The sequence below is a fragment of the Anolis sagrei genome, chromosome 3 (genome assembly GCF_037176765.1).
Source record: "Anolis sagrei isolate rAnoSag1 chromosome 3, rAnoSag1.mat, whole genome shotgun sequence".
Lineage (NCBI taxonomy): Eukaryota > Metazoa > Chordata > Lepidosauria > Squamata > Dactyloidae > Anolis > Anolis sagrei.
Window position 1 is genome coordinate 265,167,358 of NC_090023.1, and position 11,355 is coordinate 265,178,712.

Genomic DNA, 11,355 nt, shown 5'->3' on the forward strand with positions numbered 1-11,355 from the left:
CACTCCATCTCCTCTCAAGTGCTTGAGACACCAAGTGGTTTTAATTTCCCTTCAGGGTAATCATTTTGTGAATAAGTTATAATCCTGAGGACTTGTTTGGTAAATGCCATAATCCTGGAATTAGGCTGTCCTCTTCTATTAATTCACCTCCCACAGCATAATTAATTTCAGGATGTTTCATAGGTTCTTAAAAGAGACCTTTGGGGCAAAGAAAAACCCAAGTCTTCATTCATATTTTGTCTTCATTAAGTTGTCTGTGAGCTTCCAAACAGCCACATTTAAAATTAAATAAACAAATTGATATTATTAATCATAAGAACTGTCAGCCACTGTTGGCTTCAGCTCTCCTGCAGATTCATTTGCCTAAACATGCAGCTTTCACGTTGTCAAACATCTTTTCAGATCTTCATATTCTGACAAGGGAGGACTCGACAGGCAATCTTGGCTCCCGCATGAACAGTCTTCTAATAGGGATGGGAAGACTATTTTAATTTTTTTTCAAAATGGCTCAAAGACATATTTTCAAAGGTTGAAAAATTCTGATTAGAGGAATCGTAAACTAACAATTACTTTGGCTAATCCGGACATTTTCCTGACAAAACTCACACATTATTAAGTTCTTGTGGGTTTTTCGGGCTATATGGCCATGTTCTATCTAGAGGCATTTCTCCTGACGTTTCGCCTGCATCTGTGGCAAGCATCCTCAGAGGTAGTGAGGTCTGTTGGAACTAGGAAAAAGGGTTTATATATCTGTGGAATGACCAGGGTGGGACAAAGGACTTTTGTCAGTTGGGCTAGGTGTGAATATTTCAACTGGCCACCTTGATTAGCATACAATGGGCTGACTGTGCCTGGAGCAAACTCTTCTTGAAAGGTAATTAGATGTCCCTGCCTGTTTCCTCTCTGCTGTTTTTGCTACGTTCAGCAAAGGACAAGAGGGATCCTCTCACCTCTGCAGGAGTCTACCGTGTACCATGCAGCTGTGGACAAGTCTACAGAGGAACCACCAAACACAGCAGCATTGCCCAGACACGAATCAAGGAACATGAAAGGCACTGCAGACTACTTCAACCAGAGAAGTCAGCCATAGCAGAACACCTGATGAACCAACTTGGACACAGCATTTTATTTGAGAACACAAAAATGCTGGACCACTCTCACAACCACCATGTCAGGCTACACGGAGAAGCCATTGAAATACACAAACATGTTGACAATTTCAACAGAAAGGAGGAAACCATGAAAATGAACAAGATCTGGCTACCAGTATTAAAAAAATTCTAAAATTGCAACAGCAAAAACAGGCAGGGACATCTAATTACCTTTCAAGAAGAGTTTGCTCCAGGCACAGTCAGCCCATTGTATGCTAATCAAGGTGGCCAGTTGAAATATTCACACCTAGCCCAACTGACAAAAGTCCTTTGTCTCACCCTGGTCATTCCACAGATATATAAACCCTTTTCCCCAGTTCCAACAGACCTCACTACCTCTGAGGATGCTTGCCATAGATGCAGGCGAAACGTCAGGAGAAATGCCTCTAGAACATGGCCATATAGCCCGAAAAAACCCACAAGAACTTAGTGATTCCAGCCATGAAAGCCTTCGACAATACATCACACATTATTGTTTTGCTCAGAAAATAGTATTTTCTGTGCAGAATATAACATTTCTAAGCTGAAGTTGCATTTTTTACACAGGAAATGTATTCTGCTCCAAATGTATGATGTTGGTCTGCATATAAAACAATACCACCATGCAGGCATGTAGCCGGGGGGGGGGGGGGTCTTGAGGGGCTTCAGCCCCCCCCCCCCCCAATTCTCAGGGTGGTCCACGAGAAGGTCTTACTGGTACATTATTTAAACTGTTATGTTTATTCATAAAAGAGAGATAAAAGACATGGAAAAATTAACCTTTTTATTAAAGAAAAACTTGGGAATCCCAATTAAACAAACAAACTGGTCACAGATGGAGGAATATGAAAAAATGAGAAAGTAAAAGAATCATTAAAAGAAATCTTATTAAATGGAACACCAGAAAAATGGACTTCATTTAGGTTAAAGTCAAAGCTTTCTTCTCCCCCCCCCCCCCCGCCTTAATATCTCTAATATAGAATACTACTAAATGAACAAGTACAAATCCGCAAAGGATTAGATAGAAGTCACCATTATATATATATATATATATATATATATATATATATATATATATATATTAGGGCTGGGCGGTTTCGTTCATTAATTTCGTAATTCGTTATTAATTCATTATTTTTTTGATAACGAAGCGATATTGAACCATTTAGGAGCAACTAAAAAACGAAACGAATTTTTCCAATTCGTTTCGTAATTGTTTCGAAATTGTTTCGAAATTGTTTCGTTATTATTTTGTTATTATTTCTGTATGTCTGGTGCAAGTTTTATAGTCGTTGTTTGTTTTATCAGTGATTAAAAATTTTTTATCACACCAACAGTCAACAACAGAGGGAGAGGGAAGCTTCAGAAGTTCCCCCTGTCCCATTTGGAGGGTTTTTTAGCGTATTGCGCAATTGCGTCCGCCATAAATGAATCGGTTCGTTATTGTTTCGAAATTGTTTCATAATTTCCGAAATTTCGTAAATATCGAACTTTTTAAAAGAAAAATTTCAGAATTCTTTTAAATAACGAAACGCAAAAACCCCCTAAAAACGAATCGAGTTTAGAAACAAAATTTTCCGTGGTTGGACAGCCCTAATATATATATATATATATGTGTGTGTGTGTGTGTGTGTGTGTGTGAATTTTTTTCTTTCTCTTTTTTCCCTTTTTCTTCTTTTTTCAAATCTATTTTTCCCTTTTCCTACTTTTTCTATATTATTGTTCTCTCACTTTACATGTAAAAAAGAAAATGCTTCCTTTCTTCCCCTTTCCCCCACCATTTCAAATAAAAATATATTTTTAAAAATCTAGCAGTGCGGACTCATATAATCCAGTTTAAAACAGAAAACCTGGGATTAGATCCTGGGATATAGGGCGTGTCTGGAAGGACCCTAAGTAAGGCAATAGTTAGGCACTTTGCAAGCTCAGTCCTCTCTGTCCATAAACACATCTACAGCACTTAGATTGTATCAGCCAGATCCTTATCTATTCTCGTGAATTCCACTTTCTCACAGTAAGAAAAGTTCATTAATTCATATAACATTAAATAGTTTTGTCGAAGGCTTTCATGGCCGGAATCACTGGGTTGTTGTAGGTTTTTTTGGGCTATATGGCCATGGTCCAGAGGCATTCTCTCCTGACGTTGCAGGCGAAACGTCAGGAGAGAATGCGTCTAGACCATGGCCATATAGCCCGAAAAAACTTACAACAACCCATTAAATAGTTTATTTCCCATTTCACATATTGGTAATATTTCTGATAGAGCTTGCTTGAAGTTTTTGAATTTAAAACTCATTACTTCCCCTCTTCCTTCTTTCTTTGACATACTCTCTCCTGTTAAGGAGATCAATTGAGGTTTTTGATCTCCCTGCAGAATAGGATGCCCCATAGTTGATCCAATTTTATATGACCAGCAAGACTAGGGAACTTTGACACAGAAGACATAAACTGGGAGAATTGGATGTGAGCATCCAGGCATTAGATGGGTATCTAATTTTGCAACCCTATTGCACAAGTATTACATAAATTCTTTCACATGCTGACAAGGAATCATCTGGAGAGAATTACCTATAGTCTCAGATGTAAGCCGCTCTGAGTCCCCTTCAGGGTGAGAAGGGTGGAGTATAAATATAGTAAATAAATAAATAAATATAAATGTCTCTACAATAAGACAGAGAGCATGGGAAATAAACAAGTTATACCCTAGCACAAGAATACTCATGTGATTGATTAGGCGTCATTGAAACCTGGTGGGATGAGCCTTGTGATTGGAATGTAGTAATGAAAGGGTAAAAAGCTATTCCAATAAAGGAGGAGGAGAAGAAGCATTGTATGTCAAGGATGTGCACACTTGTGAAGACATCCATGATTTAGAGCAGGGCTTCTTAAACTTTTCCACTTGTGATCCCTTTCTGGCTGATAAATATTTTTGTGACTCTGGATATATAGGTATATAAAATACATCTATATCTGTATATATAATAAAGAAGAGTGTTTGTATCGGACAGAGGAATTGTGGAGGGCGGAAGTGTATGTGGCAGCGTTCTGATTGGCTGCCGCTGTGGTGCTATTTGCATATGGTCTCTGATTGGCCAGCTTCAAGAGGAGCCCCTGGTGGAGAAGAGGGTTCATGGCAGAAACGGGGCATGACAGAAGGAAATTTGCATATGGTCTCTGATTGGCCAGCCTCAAATCCAAGATTCCGAGATGAGAAAGAGAGGAAAGGAAAGGCCGGGGGCTGGGTCAGAACACTCCCAATACAGACCGAAATAGGCACACAGAGCCCCCATCACCCACTCTACATCCTACTGCAGTTTGGAGGAGGATGAACCATGGATGATGGGACTTGCGGTACCATCACTCACATTCTGAGACCGCTGTTAACCTCATCCAATGACTGATCAGGACCACACTTCACACAGAGACCTCTCATGACCCACTTTACGTCCTGGTGTGGTTTGGCCGGAGATGGACCGTGGATTATGGGACTTGCAGTACCATTGCTCAATTCTTCAGACCACTGCAACCCTCATCCAATTACCAATAAATACCAAACTTGGCACACTGAGTCTCCATGGCGCACTCTACATCCAGGTGCAGTTTGAAGGAGGATGCACCATGGACGATGGGACTTGCAATACCTGCACTCCCTTCCTAAGACCATTACAACTGCCAACGATGATGGATCAGGACCACAATTCACACAGAGACCCAGCATGACCCAATCTACATCCTGGTGTGGTTTGGAAGAATTTAACAATGGATGATGGGACTTGCAGTCACTTCACTCACTTCCTGAGACCACTGAGACCCTCGCCAATGACTCATCAAGACTAAACTTGGCACATGGAGCTTCAATGACCCACCCTACATCCTGGAGCAGTTTGAAGGACGACAGACCATGGATGATGGGTCTTCAAGTACCTCCACTACCCAAGACTGCTGCAAAACTCATCTAATGACCAATCAAGACCAAAGTTAGCACACAGAGCCCCCATGACCCACTCTACATCCTGCTGCAGTTTTGGAGAAGGGTGGACCATGGATGATGGAACTTCCAGTACCTTCACTCACATTCTGAGACCTCTGTAAACCTCATCCAATGACGGATCAAGACCAAACTTGGCACATAGACCTGTCATGACCCACTTTACGTCCTGGTGTTGTTTGGAAAACTTTGGAGATGGATGATGGGACTTGCAGTACCTTTGCTCACTTCCTGAGACCACTGAGACCCTCGCCAATGACTAATCAAGACTAAACTTGGCACATGGAGCTCCAATGACCCACTCTACATCCTGGTGCAGTTTGGAGGAGGACAGACCATGGATGATGGGACTTCAAGTACCTCCATTCCCTTCCAAAGATTGCTGCAACCCTCTTCTAATGACCAATCAAGACCACACTTGGCACACAGAGCCCCCATTATCCACTCTACATCCTGCTGCAGTTTGAAAGGGGATGGACTTTGGATGATGGGACTTGCAGTACCTTCACTCACTTACTGACACCACTGCCACCCTCATCTAATGACTGATAAAGACCAAACTTGGCACACAGAGCCCCCATGACCCACTCTATATCCTGCTGCTGTTTGTAGGAGGATGGCCCATGGATGATGGGACTTCAAGTACCTTCACTCACTTCCTGAAAATAATGCAGCCGTTATCCAAAGACCAATAAAGACCAAACTTGGCATACAGAACCGCCATTACCCACTTTCTCTAATAACCCGGGCAACGCCGGGTCCCCAAGCTAGTATATAATAAAGAAGAGTGTTTGTATGCGAAGGGTGGAAGTGCGGAGGGCGGAAGTGTGGAGGGCGGACGTGTTTGTGGCAGCTTTCCGATTGGCTAGCCTGAAAGTTCCAAGATTCTGATTGGCTGCCACTGTGGAGCTATTTGCATATGGTCTCTGATTGGCCAGCTTCAATAGGAGCCCCTGGTGGAGAAGAGGGCTCATGGCAGAAACGGGGCATGACAGAAGGAAATTTGCATATGGTCTCTGATTGGCCAGCCTCAAATCCAAGATTCCGAGATGAGAAAGAGAGGAAAGGAAAGGCCGGGGGCTGGGTCAGAACACTCCCAATACAGACCGAAATAGGCACACAGAGCCCCCATCACCCACTCTACATCCTACTGCAGTTTGGAGGACTATGAACCATGGATGATGGGACTTGCAGTACCATCACTCACATTCTGAGACCGCTGCTAACCTCATCCAATGACTGATCAGGACCAAACTTGGCACATAGACCTCTCATGACCCACTTTACGTCCTGGTGTGGTTTGGTCGGGGATGGACCATGGATTATGGGACTTGCAGTACCATTGCTCAATTCTTGAGACCACTGCAACCCTCATCCAATTACCGATAAAGACCAAACTTGGCACACTGAGTCTCCATGACCCACTCTACATCCTGGTGCGGCTTGGAGGAGGATGCACCATGGACGATGGGACTTGCAATACCTGCACTCCCTTCCTAAAACCATTATAACTACCAACAATGATGGATCAGGACCACAATTTACACAGAGAGCCCGCATAATTCACTCTACATCCTGGTGCGGTTTGGAAGAATTTGAAAATGGATGATGGGACTTGCAGTCACTTCACTCACTTCCTGAGACCACTGAGATCCTTGCCAATGACTGATCAAGACCAAACTTGGCACACAGAGTCCCCATGACCCACTCTACATCCTGGTGCACTTTTGAGGAGGACAGACCATGGATGATGGGACTTGAAGTACCACCACTCCCTTCCCAAGACAGCTGCAACCCTCATCTAATGTCTGATCAAGATCAAACTTGGCACACAGAGCCCCCATGACCCACTCTGCATCCTGCTGCAGTTTGAAGGAGGATCGACTTTGGATGATGGGACTTACAGTACCATCACTCACATTCTGAGACCGCTGTTAACCTCATCCAATGTCTGATCAGGACCAAACTTGCCACATAGACCTTTCATTACCCACTTTTCCTCCTGGTGTGTGTTTGGCTGGGGATAGACCATGGATTATGGGACTTGCAGTACTTTTGCGCAGTTCCTGAGACCACTGCAACGCTCATCCAATTACCGATAAAGACCAAACTTGGCACACTGAGTCTCCATGACGCACTCTACATCCAGGTGCAGTTTGAAGGAGGGTGCACCATGGACGATGGGACTTGCAATACCTGCACTCCCTTCCTAAGACCATTACAACTGCCAAAAATGATGGATCAGGACCACAATTTACACAGAGACCCAGCATGACCCACTCTACATCCTGGTGCGGTTTGGAAGAATTTGACAATGGATGATGGGACTTGCAGTACCTTCACTCACTTACTGACACCACTGCCACCCTCATCTAATGACTGATAAAGACCAAACTTGGCACACAGAGCCCCCATGACCCACTCTATATCCTGCTGCTGTTTGGAGGAGGATGGGCCATGGATGATGGGACTTCAAGTACCTTCACTCACTTCCTGAAAATAATGCAGCCGTTATCCAAAGACCAATAAAGACCAAACTTGGCATACAGAACCGCCATTACCCACTTTCTCTAATAACCCGGGCAACGCCGGGTCCCCAATCTAGTCTTCAATAAAAGAGAGGAGGAATTCAGGGTCAGCAGTCTTCAGGTAAAATTTAAATTAAAAGTTTAAAATAATCTCAAGGTAATTAGATATCAGCATCAAAACCTGCCCTTGAGTTCAGCAGGAGTTGCTCCTCCACTCCTCCAGGTTTCTACAGACCTTTTCGGGCTATATTTCCATGTTTAGAGGCATTTCTCCTGACGTTTCGCCTGCATCTATGGCAAGCATCCTCAGAGGTAGTGAGGTCCACTAATCTACCTTCCCTTCATGGTTTCAGAGCACACTCAGTTCCAGCAGTGAAAACAAGCTCAAAAGGCCGTGGTAGCGGGGGCCTTACCATATTTATCTCAGTAGATCTGCACGTGGACATTTAACCTTTGGATAGCTTCATCCCACAATATATACAGGCCCTCCTCATTAAGAGCATAAAGTTTTAAAACTTGGAGATATATGAAATGTCCTTTGACCAGTAGCTGGCCACTTGGGGAGCCTCTAGTTTTGCTATAAGAAGGCCCTCCATTGTGCATGGGGCAGGGCTCAGGTTGTATTGTAATAGGTGGTCTGTGGTTTGCACTTCCACGCTCGCATATTATGGACAAGGTTTTGATGAAATCCTGCCAAATTGTGACTACTTTATTAGCCTTATATACATTCATTTAGTGCCTGACATAATGCCTAAAATGCACCAGATCTATCTGATTTTAGAAAACAAGCAGCATCACTCATAATTAGTATTTGGCTGTGAGACCACCAATGAATACTGGGTGTTAATGATTTTATTTCAGAGGGGGAAAAATGACCAAACCATTCCTGAGTATCACCAAAGAAAGTCCTTTGAATGTCATGTCATTATAAGACCACAAGTGACTTGAAGGTGTGTACACACAGTAGGACAGAACTTATCTTGTAGACCCATGTTAGTTTTTCTTCAGCAAGACTTTAAACAATTTGTTCTACACAATATCCCTGCAAAGTTGTCTCTGTGTGCATGTGTACAACATGGAATGCCTCTCTCTGGCCCAGGACTGAGAAAGGCTGATTAAGGAGGCTTATCTAATCAAAACATAAAGTCACCACCCATATTTGAAGGAAATGAAAAGGAAGGTGACTACATTCACTGCCATCATCAAAGCTGTTAGAGATACTGATTAAATTGCTGTGCCTGGATAATCATTCTTCCTGGAATTTTAGAACAGCTCACTGCTGTTCTTGTCTTTCTTTCCTGTATCTAGATTGTTAGGATGTATAGCCACTTTGGATTGTCTAGTGAAGGACACAGAAGGGTTAGCTGAAATTTTGAATTCTCTAGTTAACATCTATACTGAATGCCATTAATACCAACAGCAGGTATATCAAAATTACTGACTAAATTCTGTCGCGTGCTGGGCCTGTAACAGCTGTATTTTCTATAGGACGTATACTTTAAGCTCAAAGGGAAGCCAGGGCACCTCAAAGAGAGGTTCTCAGGGATTTTTCTGAAGTAATGGTCTTTAGAGTCTTTAATGATACAACAAAGTCTTTATTATGGAACAAACAACAAATCTTCAATGGTTCAAACAACACTTCAAGGCTTTCTTAGGCTAGTCCTCAATGGACTGGTACCTGACTTTAATTAACTGCACTTTTTCTGTAGGAAAAAACCCTATTTAACTTCTCCCAGGCTGTTTACTATCTATGCCTCATTGGTGTGGGTCCTACTACCGATTCCAAATGCATCTGGGTATCGAGTAGACCTACCAGCCGAGGCTTGTAGATATTTCAGATGGCGTTCTGTGGATCTGTAGTGCTGTCCTCCCTCAGAGAATTCTTTGAAACCTCAGGGTTGTTTTCCCTCTGATTGCTGTGAGGCTGAGAGGCTGTGAGCTCTCAGCCAGAGCCTTGGGACCTTTTCCCTGGAATTTCTGTTTCTGTTTCCCCGGATGTTCTTGAGAAAATAAGCTTTTCTATAGGACGAGCTGGTCTACGTCCTATAGTTTAGCTTCCTTATGTGAGACTGCCCAAAAAATGGCTCCTTTCCCTACCGGAGCCCCGAACAAGGGGTAGAACCAAAGCTTAATTATGATGGACAGGAGGCCTGCCCTATGACTGCAAACAGATAACAGAAAGAAAATAAAGTTGGAGCTCCTAATACAGCCTGTACCAGCACCCCCCCCCCCCCCCGAGACAAAGTTCCGTCTCTCTCAGAAGGTGGCTATGTAGTTGGTAAACAATACATTATGGACAGGAGATGCCACTGATGGGAATTGTTACTTATGGGACAAGGGTGATGTACATCTTGCTTCTGTGATGTCTGGCAAACGTGCTCCTCATCTGAAACATGATTACTTTTTATAATATCCGTTTTTGGGTACGGTCTCTCAAGAAGTCTTTTGCTTTATAGAATTTGTTGGTATCATATTCATTTTTGATCTATGAGATGATTTTAAAATGATTCCAAATTCAAAAGGAGTCATTCCGGAGATGGGAGATATTTGACCCAAGAGCTTGAAGTGCCTGCTGCCTACTTCGGGAGGCCTCTTGTAGGAATATAAATCAAACATTTATTGATAAGGAATTCACTGGAGGACCTTTCATGACAGTCTCTCAGCTAAACACAACAACAATCCTGATTAACTTGGCTATCTCATCGGCCAAAAAAGCAGGCCCACAATTACCATTAAAATACTGGTAAGTTTATGTTGGTTAAAATTGTTCTTCATGTTAAATATTTTATTGTTGGGTTGTTGTATTTATTTCTATTTATTTATTTCTGGTACTTTTACCCCGCCCTTCTCAACCCCCGGAGGGGGATCCGGGCGGCTTACAGAAAAGGCAGAATTCGATGCCTATACAAAATTACACATAATATACACAAATATACAAAAGAACAAATATACAAAAATGTAATTAAAACGATTATCACAATTAAAACATCAACAATCGGTACATAAGACATTATATAAAACATCATATAAAAACATCATATAAAATTCATTCTTATAATCAGCGTTTCATTTCCAGAGTTCCACATGTCCAATCCGTTAGTCATTTCCTAGCCATCAATGAAGTTCTTTCTTTATTTGCCCACTTGTCCAAATGCCTGGTCCCAGATCCATGTTTTTAGTTTTTTCCTGAAAGAAAGGAGCGAAGTTGCAGATCTAATTTCCCCGGGGAGTGAATTCCACAGGCGGGGGGCCACCACTGAGAAGGCCCTGCTCCTCGTCCCCGCCAATCTCACCTGTGATAGAGGCGGGGATGAGAGCAGGACCTCCCCAGAAGATCTTAGGCTCCGGGGTGGGACGTAGAGGGAGATCCGTTCGGACAGATACACTGGGCCGGAACCATATAGGGTTTTATAGGTCAAAACCTGTAGGTTTTTTTTGGGCTATATGGGCCATGTTCTAGAGGCATTTTCTCCTGACGTTTCGCCTGCATCTATGGCAAGCGTCCAATTCTGGGCATCGCAATTGAAGGGAGATGTTGACAAGCTGGAATGTATCCAGAGGAAGGCAACCAAAAGATCAAGGGTCTGGAGAACAAGCCCTATGAGGAACGTTAAAGATCTGGGCATGTTTAGCCTGCAGAAGAGAAGGCTGAGAGGAGACATGATTAGGGCCATGTATAAATATGTGAGAGGAAGTCACAGGGAGGAAG